Genomic DNA, 13,804 nt, shown 5'->3' on the forward strand with positions numbered 1-13,804 from the left:
CCCCATTTTCTTCCATTTCAGCCGTCCTTCTTTTCTCGAGTGATTCCGTCTCGGCTTCGCTTTCTTCAGCAGAACAATCATTATGCAAGCGCTCAGAGTCTCCCCCCTTACCCCCAGTCCCTGCCTCTGCTGCTACATCTATGATCCCCTGAGAGTCACGTCTATCCCCGCACCCTGTAGAACCCTCACAACACTCCATCATGACCCATGGCTCGTCTGACCCATGCCTCTTCCCTGTCTGCGACTCAATTTGGCCTCCCTCACTTAATTCATTACCTTCCCACCGGCAGCACAACACACTAGCTAGCCTGCCCGCACCAGCCCCTACAGGTCCGGGATCCCCGTCAAGTTGGTTTACTACCAACTCACACTCCACCGACGGCGGTTTTCCCCTCTCAGATTCCCCCGCCCTGGGTCCCCGCTCCTCTCCCCCCGGCGGCTTACTTCCTTCTCTCTTCCGCGCATAGGACCTGCCCGGTGCACCCAGTCCCAAAACCAGCGCTTGCAGACTCGAACCACTACCCCCATCGCAGGTCGCAGACCAGTTCAGGCCCCCTTCGCCATTAGCGGCCATCGCTCCAGCATCAACCATCTCCGTGGAAGACTGCGCCCAACAGCCACGCACACCAGCCGTCGGCGCTGCGGCGCTCACAGCCTCCACTTCGCCTTTCCCGTCGGTCTCCCTCCCCCTCTTTGCACTCAGCGTGTCCGCGCCGCCCTGATCCTCTATGAGTGCTGCGTTGTACTGCCTTGGAGAACTGCACTTCCCAGCCCTACCCGACATCAGAGCCCCATCCGTGTGACCTCCGACCCGCCCGCTACTAGGTCCGAGAAGGAGATCCGCTTCTGACCCATAGTGAGGCACATCATGTGGGCCTCGCATGTTGGGGTCCAATCCGTCCCCATATGGCTTGCTGAACTCCTTATGGGTTATGGGTGGTTGGCCCAATTCACCCGCACCTTACTTGTAATCTCGCCTACAGCAACCACCTGATCCCTCCCATAAGCCCAGGATTGGGTCCTCTCTGACATGTCCTCTGCTAAATCTGCCCTTTCCCCTCTGAGAGCAAAAACCGTTTCTCTTTCCGTTACTGTGTTTGAATTTAAAAAACTGTTACTCCATTCATCAAAAATCTCATGATCAGTTACAATTCTACCCTCCTCCACTTCTGTCGGCCTATTCAGCAGGGCCACCTCCGCCTCCGCCGTATCACACCCTCCCAGCTTCATGGCTCTTTCATGCCGCTCGGCGTTACTGACAGACTTTCCATCATGACCTTTCTCAGCCTCAGTTACCACACCATCCGAAGAACCACTTGCACCACTGCCCACCTCCTTAACAAATATCTCATACCCAGCCGAACCCACAGATAATCGGAGACTTTCCGAAATAGTTCTAAACCGCCATGTATCAATCAGCATGCGACCTACCCTGAAAGACGTGCCCACGGCAATGCCATTATCACATACTACCACCTCACCCCATTGCGCACCAATTGCACGAAACGTATCCTCCGTCCATACGTGTAACGGAACACCATGGCACTCAATCCACACTCTTCTTGTAACATATCTAACACTTTCATTCTTCTTCCTCCTCTTTTTACTTTTTCTTTCTCTTTCTCTGCCTCTTTTGCGTTTTTCTTTTGTGTAAGTTGTTTAGTCACTAGTAGTTGCTTTGACACTAGTGCGTACCGGTTCCTGTCTCCCCTTTGGTCTCTAACCCTTTTGCCACACCTTTGACTCATAGAAGATGCTTGTAAGTATGTTTCTTTTGATTCTTCATTCCTCTCCCTTCTTATTTCTGCCCGTAATTAAATTTTGGATTCTGGGTCTTGATTATAACTCACAAGGCCTTCTCAAGTTACAATTTTGTTTGATTTTTTTGATGTTTAAGCCAAAGGGTGTCTATGTTCTTATTATGTATGTGACTCTGTTTTGGTTTGGTCTTTGTATTATTCCCTTTCATAGGCACATGGCAATGGTAATTGCCACCAATTGTATTGCTTCAATCAAATCAAATCAAATCAACTCCCATTCCTTTCTGATATGATAAACTAGCTTTTTTTTGTGTCATTATCAAGTATAAACTGTATAAACTGTTAGCAATTCATTAGTGTGTAGTGTTAGCATCATGCATTCGGAATTCAGATGAGCATTGTGCTTTATTGTTTCTACTATATTTGAGCATTGTACCTTAACTTTGGATTAATCATTGGCATTTGCAGGAAATCTTGTGAGAATCAGTGGGTTGTATTTTCCATCTTTTTACTATTATCTTTTTCAGGTGGCATTGCTCTTGCTTCTGGCATGGAGCAATGCCGTGATAATTGTTGATGGATATGGTGGACAATGTAGTTTGAATCCAACACTTGATCCTAGACTACATAGTGTCTCAATTCTTGAGTTTGGTGCTGTTGGAGATGGCAAAACACTCAACACAATCCCTTTCCAAAATGTTGTCTTCTATCTCAAGTAATTCGCTGATAAGGGCGGCACTCAGCTCTATGTGCCGCCCAGAAAATGGCTCACAGGAAGCTTCAACCTCACTAGCCACCTTACCTTTTTTTTGGAAAAAGGTGCTACTATTATTGGATCTCAGGTATTGATGGATCACATGTTCTAGTACAATGGTTAATTAATCAAGATTCAAGTGTGTTTCACACTTTTACTTAGGCTTTGGTGTTTTTAGCATGTTCTTGATTTTTTGTTCAGGATCCAACTCATTGGGATGTTGTAAAGCCCTTACCTTCTTATGGCCAAGGGCTCGAAGTTCCCGGGGGATGATACCAGAGCTTGATCAATGGATACTAGTTACATGATGTGGTCATAACAGGTTTCTAGTTTTTTGGTCCCAAGTTTCATTCTTTTTTGTCATTGTTTTGTTTCTACAATGAACTCTGATGTTATATATTTTGATGTGCTTCTTCAGGTAACAATGGAACCATCAACGGCATGGGATCTGTTTGGTGGGAGTGGTTTACCTTGCATACACTAAATCATATCCGTCCTCATCTGATTGAACTTGTCGAATCTGATTATGTGGTAGTTTCAAATCTCACAATCTTGAACCCCCGGCATACGCAATATACCATGTTTATTGCAGGTATGTGCTTTTATTGAAACAATGCTCAGTTTTCTAATTAAATAGAGCTCTTAACTGATTTAGTTATGTTTAATTTGATGCAGCTATGTACATATTCAAAATGTATCAATTTCTGCTCTTGCAGAATCACCTTTTACTGTTGGTATAGTTCCTGGTATGTAATGTAACATATTATGGACTTCACTTTGGCCTATAATATCACTTGGGTAATGTTTGTGTACTTCATTCTTCAGATTCTTCTAATAATGTTTGTATAGAAGATTGCATTGTTGCTATGGGACATGATGCAATTTCTCTTAAAAGTGGTTGGGATGAGTATGGTGTTGCCTATGGTAGACCAACAGAGAATGTACACATTAGAAGGGTGACTTTGAGTGCATTTTCTGGCTCTACTCTTGCATTTGGTAGTGAAATGTCTGGTGGTCTTTCGAATGTTTTCATGGAACATTCTCATGTTCTCGACTCGGATAAAGGCGTCCAGTTCAGAACAACCAGAGGTAGAGGTGGTTACATGAAAGAAATTGTTATATCTGACATACAAATGGACAATGTCTATGTTTTGGATTTTATCACCTTGAAGGGTGTTATTGGCAGAAACATCACTGTTGCCGGAAGCTTTGCTGGAATAGAAGAATCCCCTTTCACCAACATATGCCTTTCCAACATAACCTTGTCTATAAACTCTATTTCAAGTGCCTGGGAATGTTCAAATGTCTTAGGATCTTCGAATTTTGTCAATCCTGAACCTGGTCCAGAACTTCGGAACCCTACAAACTCTTCCTTGTCGTGTTTCTACTTACTGAGTACCAGTGGAAGAAAAGCCTCAGCATTGTGATTCTCTTTTACTTCACCAGAAGATTCAATCTTCTTGGGTATCTTGTTTGATTGATGTCGATGAAAAAAGTGTACGGTCATCCACCTTCTAAGATTTTGGTTCAATATTCTTTGAAAATAAGACAGTCCAATCATTCATTTGTTCATCCTTTAGATTTACATTCTTGCATGTTGTGCGAAAACACATTATTTGTACAGTTTCATTTGTTCATTCATGTGTAAGAAAATTTTGGTAATGTCATCACAGGAGAACTTAAAATCTAATAGTTTTGTTTTTTCGTGTAAAGCATGAGGTGGATTTGGATGATACTTCGATTAAAGAAAATATATTTTGAGCCATAATTCTGTGTTCTAATAGCTTGATCAAAAGATGCTATTCTCCTAATTTTTAATCACAATTTCCTTTTTAAAAATGTTCTTTGATTATTTCTTTCTTTGTTATTTTTTTTTCACATTGAAATTTATGTTAATTTGTGTGGCGCAATCAATTTGTCTTCTACTAAAAGATCACAAGCTCAAAGGTTTAATTTTTGCACTTAATTGTTTCACACAGGTTCCATTCTGTGGTTTCTCAAGTGTTTTGAACATCTTATGGATGTGAATTGTAGCTTGCATACATAGAATCAGATATAAAAAGTAAAATATACACAGAATAAATATTATAATAAGTGCATGCAGAAATTAAAGGGTAAGAAACAGTGCAGAAATTTATTTCATTGAACTATAATCATTTTTATCTGGAGATTTTAGTACGGTCCTTTTCTATTTGATGCATTTTACGGCATCACAAGCATGATTATGCTTACCCATAGAACCAGAATGATGCAATATATTAACTGAATGGATTCAGTAGGGATAGCAATCATCATCATTCTAGACTTAGAATTCACTAGGAATCTAGTATTCTACTTGTTGAGCATGTTCTCATTTCTAGAATTTGCAAAGATAAAGTTTTCAAATAAGGAAAACCATGGGACTATGGAAATAGTACTGCAAGTCATCAATAATATCTTTGTGATTATATGCTTACGTTTTGTTTTATGAAAAATAAGGTAGCATGCATTATTTTCTCTGGGGAAAGGAATCTAGAATCAGTTCTTCTGGCACACCCAAAAGATGAGAATCTGATTCTTGTTTTCATCCCTCACTTGCAAAACCAAAAATACATTATTTTTTGGTAAAGTATACTTTTTGTCCTTAACGTTTATGATTTTCTTTAAAATTATCTCTGACATTTAATTTCATTCAATTTTGTTCCTAAGGTTTTCAGATCATTCAACTTGGTCCCTAACGTTTTTTATTTGTGTCAAAACTATTCCTGGATGTTTTCAATTTTATCCCTAATATTTTAGATGAAGTTAATATTCAGGGACAATTTTGATACATTAAAAATGTTAGAGACAAAATTGAATGAAATTAAATGTTATAGGTCTTTCTGGAAAAAAAATACAAATATGAGACAAAAAAAACATACTTTATCCCATATTTTTGTTTTTCTGAGCTCAAATTTTGTTGTTTTATCGAATTGCCATGAAAAACTTGATGGCATCGTCTCAAGTCAATATTATTTTTGTCTTGAAAGTTGAAACACTTACCAAGAACAACCTTAATGTTCTTCTCCTACACTATCCTACATGAATTTGGGTTCTCATCACTGAACATGGATGTGATGTTTCCATTTCCATTGCCATTGTAGTAGGAGTGATTGTAGTCTCTAGTCGTGTAGTATTCCATCTTATTATAATGTGTGTACCTTGGTGGTAACCTAACATACTCATATTCAGTGACATAAGGTGATGGCCTATAAGCATTGTAGCTATGTGTCACATGAACATGTTGGGGTGGCTCTCCTAGAAACATTGGCATATTCCTATTCTGGTATTGAAATCTATCCAAATATCCTACATAGTTATGGCCAAAATCATATCTGTTCACATAGTTATATGGGTGATGTTGGTGCATCACATGAACCTCTCCAACATCTCTAGTTTCTGGGGTGCTAGGTGGTGGATTCTGGCAATGACATTTATTATTATTCTCTGGAGGTCTTGGTGATGTTATCTTGGTTGGTGGTTCGCCTTTCAGGGGTTCCTCTGGTAGTGGTGTGATGCTTCTTCTTGTGCTGGTTCAGGTGAATTTGCTTCAGGTTCTGGTTATTGTGTTGGTTCTGCTTCTTCTTGTGGTGGTGGTTGCGGCTCATCGGTTGGAAGATCTATATTGGAAATGGTGGCAATTTTCCTTGTCTTCTTGATTGCCTTGAGAATCTTTTCTGGATCTGCTCAACCTATGATTGTTATCTTCTGTTGGGGGTAATCAATATATAGATCATATATACCTGCATGAACATGAAAGCTTTATCTATCAAATTAGGGGTGGGATAGGGTAAGGTAGGGTAAGATTTAAGCTCCACTGTAATTCTACCATGAGTTTAAACCCCTCAATCTGTGTTCTTATCAAAAGAGAAGAATTTGGATTTAAATCTCCACTCGTTCATCATATGTAAATATATATTTTTATGACCATGCATATTATATATTAAGAGTGCCGGTTGGACGGATAGGATTGGCCCTGTTGGATTGCCAACCTGCTGTGATCGGATTAAATGAATGGTTAATAATAGTAGCATTGTTGCTTTATCATATACAATAGTTTTGTTGGTTGGGGAAATAAATCATACATCTGGCATGCATGCAAGTGTTCTTACCATTGATGCCGGAGAGTGCTTTCTTGATCTTCTGCACGCATCCTTGACAGTCCATTCGAACATGTACCTCTGTTACTCGAGGTTTCTGTAGCATCTGCATTATTTCATGATAGGTTAGTAGTGTGAATGAAAGACATAATTGCATTGACATGTTTATAATCAATTATGTGTTATGTACCTGCAATTCAGCTGGAACCATGGAAGTGTAGATTGGATTAAATTGAATTGAATTATACAAGTATATTCCCATGAATTTTGAGATGGGAATATCTTATTCCCATGTTTCGTTCAAGATTTAAAAAATTATTTCTGGGTATGTTTTATTCCCTGGAATCAAAATCCAACCCATTTCATTCCTATCTCCCCCCTGGTTATCTTTAATTCCAATGGGAATGGAATGTGTATAATAAAGTGAAAAGACCAAAATATCCTTGTTAATTTCACTCCAACCCTTGTTTTCAGATTTTTACTCCTCATTTGACCAGAAACCCAAACCCTAGCAGAGCCCCTCTCCCATCGAAACTAAAACCTAGCCGAGCTTCTTTCCCAAATTCATGGAGGCTCCACCGGCGTCAGCACCGTCTCGCCGCCGATTTGAGTTTGCACGACCACCCCTCACATTATTCTAGAAGGAAATTCACTTCAATCATTCGTGTGCGTTCGTGTTCCATCATCGCAGCTCGCGTCGGTTCACCGCCACTGTATGCTTGCTATCGTGGCTGCCGCGCCTCTAGCCGGAACCTCCGCGTCGCGTGCTCGTGTTTGGTCTCTCTCCTTCGTCTGAACTCGATTGCTACAACATTTTTTGAGGTTTTTGGTTTCTTCTAGTTCATTCAAAATGAGTTTATTTACATCTTTGAATTGTTGTTTTAATTGATACATCCTAATTCCTTTTTCATGATATATAGATGCTGATTTATTTTTTCAATGGTAATATTTGTTTATCTCTATGATTTGAACTATGTTTATTTTATTTCTCAAATAAATTGCTGAACTCTGTGGATTGAACTCTGTTTATTATTTTTTGCCGAAACTCTGATTTGACCTATGTTTATTTTATTTCTCAAATAAATTGAGGGTTTTTTAATTGTTGTGGTGCATATAGTGTTATAGCATATATTAATCTGTAAATTGTTGTGGTGCATATAGTTTCAGCTCTTGATCAAAACTTGAAGATCACTTTCTGTTTGTTGTCGTTTTTCTTTGAATCTTATATTATATAATAATTGCTGAATTTTGATCTTTCGAATTTGTTAATGTTTCTTTCTTTGTCTTGTTCTGATGCCTAATATCTTTGTTACTTTGATGTTTCAAGAACATTTGATTAGCCATGGCATTGCCATTAGTTTCATATTGAAAATTGGGTTTCCATGGTGTAAAAGGTTATTGGTTGTGGTATTGTTTAGTTTTGCTGGAAGCTTTTATAATTGGCATAACTATTTGTTAATATTTGTTATTTGTCCAAGTTGCAGCATATCTATCACAGATTCTAAAATTCTCCTAATAGAAGATAGCTAACTCCAGAAAGCCAGTTTTGATTCTAACAGATGTAATCGCATGCATATTATCTACAATCCTAGAACATCTGATATGACCTAAATTTTATTGCATAAGGCATGATTTTCATTAAAATGGCATAAACCTACAATGTGAACTTTGGCTTCTCTTTAGTCCTGTACCTACTAACACAAATTCTGTATGGTTCCGCAGTGAAGGAAATTAACTCTACAAACAATAAAACATTCTTTCCAGTTCTCTTTCTTCCTTCAATTATGGGCTGTCTTAATATAAGAAATTCTCATGGATTGATTCTATTTTCAATTTGTCTTGGAACAGATTGGGACAGGGAAGGGAGAAAGCAATACAGTACTTGAAGGAGAACACACACATTTTAGAGGAAATCGAAAAGGTTGGACAATCTGAACCTTCCATATGCTATTTGACTTGAGTGTATGGTAAAGTAGGTTCTTGTTTTTCTTTATGGCCATGAAATGTGAGCTTGCCTTCTGCTTTATTCATAGCTTGTTTCTTTCTTTTTCCCCATCATCTGGTAGAAAACTGCAATTCGAATTTACCTCGGTAGCCGAACATTAGATATTAGTTCTAGTATTCTAAATACATTGGTCACCAAGTGATAAATTGAAGCATTATTCTGGTCTCAGACAACAGTTGCTACATTATGTGCATATTTGTTTAGCATTGAAAAGCTAGGAATGTTTTTGAAAGCACCTATAAAAATATACTTTTCAAAAATAGCTTGTGTTTTTCAAAGTTAAAATATCTAATATAGCCTTATAAATTATTGAACATTTAATTTTTATCTTTGTTACATTTATACCTACTAAATTCATTTTAAATATTAACAACAATTTTTCCAAACACAATTTTTGTAGCTTATGCTTATTGAAAGTCACTATCATTTTTATTTACCAAATATAGCTGTTACAATTTTGGAAAAACTAAATAAGCCACTTTTGAAAAGTCAAATCTTTAGGTCATGAGCCTGTTGACGAACGGATTTTCTGTCAGTAAAGAATTTCACAATTAAATTTCCGTTGTAAGTATAGTTTCTAAACCAACAAAGAATCCTTTCATACAAAAGTTTGGTTGTCACAAATAATAAAACCCCTAAAAAGTAATAACCGAAGTATTTAAACCTCGGGTCGTCTCTCAAGGAATTGCAGGGAAGTGTGTTTATTATTGGTTATGAGATTTTCTGAGAAATTTTGGGAGTTGGAGAGTGGAAAAGTAAATGATTATAAATTGAAGCAACGTAAATTAAAAGAGTAGACTATGGTAAATTGCGTGTGCGTCACCTATCTTTAGGGAAACTATGGTAAATTATATATTATTTCGAAGCCCCAGATGTTAGCTTTCCAACGCAATGGAAACCGCCTCTTTTGGACCTCTGTAGCTCAAGTTATGGTCAGTTAAGTGCAAAGAGGTCAGGTTGGACAGCTTAGCAATTCCTTCAATTTCTTGTATTCCTTTCACTTTTGCATGCTTCCTTTCCATCCTCTAAGCCATTCCTGCCCTATAAACCTTGAAATCACTTAACACATATATCAAGGCATCGAATGGTAATAAGAGGGGATTAAACATAGCAGATTTAAAGCCAAAGAAGCATGTTTTCAATCATAGCACAGAATTAGGAAGGAAAATGTAAAACCATGCAATTAGTATGAATAAGTGTGCAAAGACTTAATAAAAACCACTCTATTGAGTACAAGATAAACCATAAAATAGTGGTTTATCAATCTCTCACACTTAAACATTAGCATGTCCTCATGCTAAGCTCAAGAGAAGCTATAAAGGAGTGAAGAGGAATGGTAAAACTTATGAAATGCAACCTATCTATATGAATGCAACTAATGCAAAAATACTTCTACCTACTTGGTTAAAAGTAAACAAATTCTCAAAGACAAACATAAATCAGATTCCACTAATTCAAATCACATAATAAAAGACAAGTAAACTTGTAAGAAGATAGCTCATGAAAGCAGGGAACATAGAATCAAGCATTGAACCCTCACAGGAAGTGTCTATGCACTCTAATTGCTCAAGTGTCTAGGGTTAATCACTCTATTCTTCTCTAGTCATGCTTTCTAAAACTTTATTCTTCATCTAACCAATCAACAAATATTTAGTATACCAATGCAAACATCATGAGGTCTTTTCAAGGTTGTAATGGGGCTAAAGCAAAGGTGAGGATATATGTATGGCTAAGTGAGCTATAAATTGAATCCTTGACTAACCTAAGCTCTCACCTATACACACACACACTCTATGTAACTTCTAAAATTATGCCTAGCTACCCAAAATTCCCACTTTTTCATCTCATACTCATGTATCAACTTTTCTTTTAATTTGTATCACATATGCATTGATCTTAACTTAACATTGGGGTAATTTTGTCTCCTTATTTATTTATTTATTTAATTAAATATTTTTGGGGTTTTTTTTTAATTAAAAATATAAAAGTAAACATAACATATCAATGCATATGGATTTTTAATTTTTTCTGGTCTCATATGAGTAGGTACCCAAATTTCTAATATTTTATCAAAGTAGAAACATAACACATTCCCTATTAACTCATGTTCTCACAGTTTTCCCACACTTAGTTGATACATAATCTCTATCTTAAGCTAACTAAAGATTCAATTTGGGGGTAATTAATTTGTTTTTCTGCTTAAGGCTAGTGATGTGGCAAAATATAGAACAAATGGGGATTAAAAGGCTCAAAGTGGCTAACAAAGGTAAATGGAATGGTAGGCTATTTGGGATAAATGAGCTAATAACAAATGATGGCTTCAATCATATGCAAGCATGTAAATACACTAAACAATGGACATATAGAATGGAACAAAATATAGATTACAATCATAGAGAAGAAAACACACAATAATAAAATGTTATGGTTAAATAGTGTAACCATGTAATTAAGCTCAAATCTCACGGGTTGTGTGTTCTTAGCTACAATTCATGTTCCAATTTATAGTCTTCAAACAAGTTTAACACAAATTTTCAATTTAAATTAGTGAAATACTATAAAAAGGGTCTTAAAAAATAAAATATTACTTCAAACAAGCAGTGGTAAAATATGCACAAAATTAAGGAAACATAAGGATCAAACATGCAAATACAACAACTAACAAGGAAAATAAACCATTGGTGTAGAGATAAGAGAGTAACTAACCCATGGAGATCGGTATCAACCTCCCCACACTTAAAGATTGCACCGTCCTCGGTACATGCTAAGATGTTCAAGTGGGCGGGTGGCTACAACTGACGCTTTTTTCCAAGGATTGTGCAGATGGACTTGTTTGTCTCCCCATTAAGAAGCTTTTCCTCTCCCTTCTTGGTGACCATCCTGAAAGAAGAGGAAAAGGGAAGAAAAGTAACCCAAAAATAAAGATAGAAAACAAATAAAATATAGTTGGGTTAATGCCAAATAATGAGGGTCTCAATTACAAGGTAGCTACAACGTGCAAGTGAGAAAATAGTAGAAGCAAATGGCATATCAATAGTGCAAAAATTGCAACAATGGGGAAGAGATAGTAGGTAATAAAAGACAATATAAATTTATGTCAATGCAAAAGGAATACAGGTATCATAAAAGATTGGTAGTGACAGATAAAAAATATCACCCAACAGTGTAAAACAAGTCACTAAGCACCAAAATAATACCAGAAAAGATACAACAGTTGAATAGGAACAAGTAACATCAATGGTAAAATAATAAACCTAGAAAAGAAAAAAAAACATGCATAAGATTAAAATGCAATGAAAGAAAGTATGCAAATAAGTTAAGTAAAACTAGAATGAAAGAGAATAAGGATGAGAGGTTAAATGAATGAAGAAGAAGAAAGTAAGAAAGAAGGAAGAAAGAAGTAGAAAGGAGAGAAGAAAGATGTAAGAATTTAGATGCACGCGTACGCGTGAAAACTGAGTTGGCCGTTCGACGCGTAAGCGTCGCCCACGCGTACGCGTGGGAGGTCTGAAAGCGAAATGACGCGCACGCATCAGGGACCCGTACGTGATGAGCGGATAATTTATACGCTTTTTGACATTGTTTTTAGTATGTTTTTAGTATATTTTAGTTAGTTTTTATTATGTTTTTATTAGTTTTTAAATAAAAATCACATTTCTAGACTTTACTATGAGTTTGTGTATTTTTCTGTGATTTCAGGTATTTTCTGGCTGAAATTGAGGGATCTGAGCAAAAATCTGATTCAGAGGCTGAAAAAGGACTGCAGATACTGTTGGATTCTGACCTCCCTGCACTCGGAGTGGATTTTCTGGAGCTACAGAAGCTCAATTGGCACGATCTCAATTGCGTTGGAAAGTAGACATCCTGGGCTTTCTAGCAATATATAATAGTTCATATTTTTTCCGAGATTTGATGGCCCAAACAGGCGTTCCAAGTCAGCTCAAGAATTCTGGCGTTTAACGCCAGAACTGGCACAAAAGCTGGAGTTAAACGCCCAAACTGGCACGAAAGCTGCCGTTTAACTCCAAGAAAAGTCTCTACACATGAAAGCTTCAATTCTCAGCCCAAGCACATACCAAGTGGGTCCGGAAGAAGATTTCTGCATTAATTACTTATTTCTGTAAACCCTAGGCTACTAGTTTTCTATAAATAGGACCTTTTGCTATTGTATTTCAAATCTTTTGATCATCTTGGAATCATGTTTTGATGATTGAACCCTCTTTGGGAGGCTGGCCATTCGGCCATGCCTAGACCTTTTGTTCTTATGTATTTTCAACGGTGGAGTTTCTACACACCATAGATTAAGGTGTGGAGCTCTGCTGTTCTTCATGAATTAATACAATTACTATTGTTTTTCTATTCAACTCAAGTCTATTTCTTCTCCAAGATATTCATTCGCACCTAAGAACATGATGAATGTGATGATTATGTGACACTCATAACCATTCTCACCTATGAACGCGTGACTGACAATCACTTCCGTTCTACATGCAAACAAGCTTGAATGTGTATCTCTTAGGTTTCTAATCTAAGATTGGAACCTTCGTGGTATAGGCTAGAATTATTGGCGGCCATTCCTGAGATCCGGAATGTCTAAACCTTGTCTGTGGTATTCTGAGTAGGATCTGGGAAGGGATGACTGTGACGAGCTTCAAATTCGCGATTGTTGGGCGTGTGACAGACGCAAAAGGATCAATGGATCCTATTCCAACATGATCGAGAACCGACAGATGATTAGCCGTGCGGTGACAGCATGCGTAGAACATTTTCACTGAGAGGACGTGAAGTAGCCATTGACAACGGTGATGCCCAACATAAAGCTTGCCATGGAAAGGAGTATGAATGATTGGAAGAAGGCAATAGGAAAGCAGAGGTTCAAGAGGAACAAAGCATCTTCATACGCTTATCTGAAATTCCTACCAATGAATTACATAAGTATCTCTATCTTTACTTTATGTTTTATTTATCTTTTAATTATAAATCCTCCATAACCATTTGAATCCGCCTGACTGAGATTTACAAGATGACCATAGCTTGCTTTAAGCCGACAGTCTCCATGGGATCGACCCTTACTCACGTAAGGTATTACTTGGACGACCCAGTGCACTTGTTGGTTAGTTGTGCGGAATTGTGACAAAGTGTGATTCACGTTTGAGAGCTCCAAGTC

At 37.6% G+C, this 13,804-nt stretch overlaps 1 long non-coding RNA gene and 1 pseudogene across 1 annotated transcript; one reads left to right on the forward strand and one right to left on the reverse strand.

The window, feature by feature from the left end:
* LOC107637625 lies at positions 1,587–4,009 on the forward strand (annotated as a pseudogene).
* On the reverse strand, positions 5,486–6,861 carry LOC107637626. Its single transcript, XR_001619429.2, has 3 exons — positions 6,823–6,861; positions 6,645–6,738; positions 5,486–6,275 (listed from the first exon to the last, which is right to left on the reverse strand). It is a non-coding gene; the product is annotated as an uncharacterized LOC107637626 (long non-coding RNA).

The sequence above is a fragment of the Arachis ipaensis genome, chromosome B04 (genome assembly GCF_000816755.2).
Source record: "Arachis ipaensis cultivar K30076 chromosome B04, Araip1.1, whole genome shotgun sequence".
Lineage (NCBI taxonomy): Eukaryota > Viridiplantae > Streptophyta > Magnoliopsida > Fabales > Fabaceae > Arachis > Arachis ipaensis.